Here is a 4,751-nt window from a genome sequence, read left to right as displayed (position 1 = left end):
CGCAGTAAATTCGAATCCCAAATGGTCGACTGGTTGAGGATGGATTAGAAGAAGCTTTCGCTTAATAAGCTTCCGTGTCTAGTAGCAGCGGATCACCAATACTTCGAGACAGGAACCTAGGTATATTAACGACAACAGAGAAAAAAGAAATTGGTAAATCATAGAAAGATGTTATCCTCAGTCCTTAAGAATAGATAAAGTTTCTCCCTGAAGGACTTCTGCAAAGTCGCTTGGACTAGCTCAGTTAGAAGCTAATTCCAGCATTCGACAACTCATAAGGAGTAGAAATTGAGTCTACAGTCCGTTCTGCTATGTTAGGTCTCCAGTTTCTGGGTGTTACCTCTTAGGTTCGTATTGTCACTAAGCTTAAGTAGATGTTTAAGGGGATGACCAGAAGTGTTAAGGATACTATAAGCCATAAGAAGGTCACCTCTAAGGCACCTGTACTTTAGCGGGTAGAGGTTAACTGGTTTGAGACGCTCTTCATAGGGTTTGAATTTGAGTCTCCAAACTGATTTCGTGGCTCGCCGTTGGATACGCTCCAGAGTTTCCTTATCCTGTTGGGGAAAAGGAAGAAATACTATGTTTCCGTACTCTAAATAGGGACGAACAAAACTGTTTAAGGTTATTTGGAAAATTATTCCGTCAAAATGGCCATAAATGCGTTTCAATGTTACCAGTTCAGGGTTTGCTCGAAAGGAGTTTTTTGTCACAGTTCACGTAAGACTTCAAGTCGTAGGGTACCAACACTCCTGAATCTTTTTTGACTTGAGATACTTCTAGAGAGGAGTTTCTTAAGTTGTAACTGCATTCTGAAACATGTCTCCGATGGACTACTTACACTTTGAAGTGTTGAAGGTAAGTCCGTTGTCGTCTGCCCAACTTTGAAATCGAGTCAGATTCTCCTGAAGTGCCAGTGTATCCTCTTGGTTGCATATTTCTCTCCAAAGTTTTACATCGTCATGAAAAAGCAATAAGTCGAACGATACTTGTTGTGGAAGATCGTTTATATAAATCAAGAAAATAGGAGGTCCTAGTAATAAGCTCTGGGGGACCCCACTAGGACATTCTATAGCCTGAAAGTGAAGTAAACCGTGACCTTAAAATGTCGAGTTTTTAGATATAAAGTGAGCCAGTCAATTAGAGGTTGTTTGATACCCAATCGTTTGAGCTTATTGATAAAACATATATTGTTGACCCTATCAAAGGCTTTTGAGAAACCAAATTAAATGATGTCAACCTTCTCCCTGCAATCAAGCATGGTTGTCCATCTGTCCACCGCAGTCAGCAGGTTGGTTATACAAGAGTGATTCTCCTTGAAACCATGTTGTCGAGGTGAGAAGAACTTTAAGGATAATAAGGAATCGTGTATACCATCACATATCAGGGACTCCATAATTTTAGGAGGTATAGAGAGAAGGGCTATCAGTCAGTAGCTTGAGGGTTTGCTGTGTGGGCCTCCGGTGGTCTGCCTAGACTTAGTGAGTGTGAGAACATCAAGCTAAGCGGTGTTGCTAGTATTGAAGCTGCTTCCCTCAGGACAGCAGTATGAGCCATATCCGGACCAGGGGAAGTGTTTTTTCTTAGGTGTTGCAGTTTACAGAACACCGGTCAGCACTCAGGTTTACTTCGAAAAGTCCTGTGCAGTTGCAGATGAAGCTTTCATCAGTGTAGTTGATATGGGTCGGTTGAAATGTCTGGGAGTATTGTTCAGCCTAAAGGTTAGCGACACCGATTTCGTTACTGGTCGGACCATTAGGACCTAACAGTTGAGAAACTCCAATTTTGGCTTGCCTAAGAGAAGCTGCATAACGGAATAAGCTTTTGGGGTTGGAGACAAATTTATCGATAAGCTTTGACTGGAACTAGAGCCTGTCTTCTGTTATTGTCTTTGTGCACATGTTCCTCTTATGTTTGTAATGCATGTACGCGCCGTTGTTATCAGTTCGTTTGTAACCTGCCCAACAGTGTCTTTTGCGGTTTAGCAAACGAAGACTGCGGTTCTTGATGATTGTAGTTTAATTGTAGCTTTCGAAGACTGTTTGAGGAACTGAATGCTTAGTGGCACATTAGAGTGTGTGCAGTAGGAAATCTCAATGAGCATCCACATCAAGTTGAGGGTGAAGATCCCAATCCACTTGTTAAAGATTGTCTTGTAAAGCTAAAACATTCAACCGTCTGAAATCTCAGCGCCTATTGTTGGTGAGATATCTTAGCTCAGTTTCGCTGACAAAACTGAAGGATATAATGGCATGATCGCTTTTCCCCTAGGAAGCCAGAATTGAGAGGTTGTCGATTAGGAATTCTTCGTTTGTAAATACCCAGTCTAAATGCGACGGCGTCTGACTGTTTCTCCAATGAGTTGCCGACTTCACATCTTCGAATAATCCTAGATCCTCAATGAGGTTGAAGAACCGAGCTTCAGCAGTGTTTTCACCCCCAATATATGTGTGTTCCGCGAAGTTGACTCTAAGAAGATTGAATTCTTCAAGAATCAGGATATGAGTGAATCCGAAATGTGTAGAGCGGGTTAATCCTTCCAGCCGTGGGCTTCCTGTATATGACCCAACCAGACCCCTCGAGGTGACAGACAGTGTTACTGAGCACCATACGGGTTCATCTAGGTTGAGAAACTCTTGTTTGTGCATTTGATGTACCTCCAGGCATGATCGTACGTTTAAGGCTACTCCACCCCCCCACTCCTGTTTTTCTGCCGCTGTCAAAGGAAGACATCCCAGTTATTGCTTGCTCCTGGTTCTTAAACTGAGGAGATATCTAAGTTTCAAGTATTCTCATCAGATGAGCATTATTAGCATTGCTAAGTTCACGTAGCTCATCCATTTTATTTGGTAAACTCGCGGCGTTCATGTATAAGCAGCTTATGCTTTCAAATTTGAAACGAGTGAGCTTCTTCCTGTTTGTCTGGGTGAGCCTAATGTGAATGGGCAAGTAGCCTACCTACACAAGGTTTTCCAAGTTGGTAGTCCCTGTTCTTTACGCGTTTCTATATGATCAAGAAAGTCCACAAGTGGGATTGTCAGCTCCAACTTGCCTTTGTGTTTGGTCCTGGTGTCATGTGGCCTATCCGAATGCATATGGATTCCAGTTCTCAACCGAGGTCTGTTGGAACGAAATGCTTCCAGATTTGCTACGAAATTGGGTAACTATTAGGCACTTGAGATCTGTGTATGCTCAGTAAGATATCGTTCTTGGCGACGGATTAATGTAGTTGTTATTATTACCCTCATGAATCTGAATGGAGAAAGCATAAGTTAACAATGTGTGGAACGATGTATAAGTTCAAATGGTTCTGAATGAAACAAAAGAAGCTTTCTTTTAAAAAGCTCTTGTATTTAGTAGCAGTGGGTTACCTATGCCTACAGATATTTTTAACAGAAAAAGGAGAAATATCAGTAAATTTTAATGAAATACTGTCTTGAGTCCCTAAGTTTATGTCGAGTTTTCACTCGAAAGGCTCCTGAGGATTCGCTTTAACAACCACATCTGGCAGTAAATTCCAGGATTCGACTACTCGTAAACAGTCAAAGGCGTCCCATCACTATACTCTGCTATGCAGTGTCTCTAATTTCTGGTTGACACTCCAAAGGTTTGTGTTTGGACTGAGCTTTAGTCTGAATTTAACGGGCGCAGAGCAGTATTTAGGATGCTGTAAGTCATTAAAAGGTCAGTCCTGAGATGCCCATACTCTGATGGGTAAATATTCAGCGATTTTAAAGGCCCTTAGTAGGTTCGAATTTGATTCTCCTAACTGATTTCATGACTCACTTTCCGATATATTCCAATGTGTTTTTATCTTTTTGGAGTGACGGAGGAAAGGCCACATTTCCATGCTCTAAGTGAGGTTTAATGAAACTATCAACGATTAAGTGGAAAGTTGTATCATAGAACCGGTCGAAAATGGGCTTCAGAATCACCAGTGCAAGGTTTTCTGGAAAAGAATTTTTGTCGCAGATAGCGTAGGACGCACGACTCGTAGATATTTTTCAACATAGGATACCTCTAGAGGTGAGTTACCTGAGCTATTCGCGTAATCAGCTACATGTCTCAGATGAACTACTTGACAATTTGAAGTGTTGAAAGTAAATTCGTCATCTGTCTAATTTTGAAGTTGAGTCGTATCTTTCTGGACTGATCTCGATTGCAGGATAGGTTCAAATGGTTACGAGCGAAATAGCTGTTGCTTAAAGGCCTTCCGTATTTAGTAGCAGCCGACCGATGATCCTTAAAGGTGGAAAAAAGAGCATAGTTCACCGATAAAAGAGAAATATTGGTAAGCTGTAATGAAATTCTGTCCTTAGACTATAACAATAAATCATTATCCCTCTTAAACGACTGCTGGGGAGATGCTTGAGAACACTTCTGTCGACAGCGAATTCTGAAGCTTCACCACGACCCTTAAGTATCAATAGGCTGTTGGTGAATAATAACATAATGTAAGCTTATTGTCTATATAACTGTGTTGTACTCCTAAGTTATAGGTATTGAACATTCGTTTTGTGTTGGGGCTGAACTTAAGCAGATACTGTAGAGTACTGAGGCATGGCCGAGAAGTTATGTCATTGATTCTCGCTCACATGTTGTCGCGGATTTGTAATGTCGGTATAGATCGTAAAAGGTTGCGAGTTGTCTGTATGATAATGATTAAATATTCAGTGATTGGTGCTTATCGCGAAGCCTGAATTCGAATCTTTGATTTAACTTCATGACTCTAAGATAAATTGGAAGTATTC

The sequence above is a fragment of the Schistosoma mansoni genome, chromosome 7 (assembly GCF_000237925.1).
Source record: "Schistosoma mansoni strain Puerto Rico chromosome 7, complete genome".
NCBI lineage: Eukaryota > Metazoa > Platyhelminthes > Trematoda > Strigeidida > Schistosomatidae > Schistosoma > Schistosoma mansoni.
Note: the sequence above shows the minus strand (reverse complement) of the source record.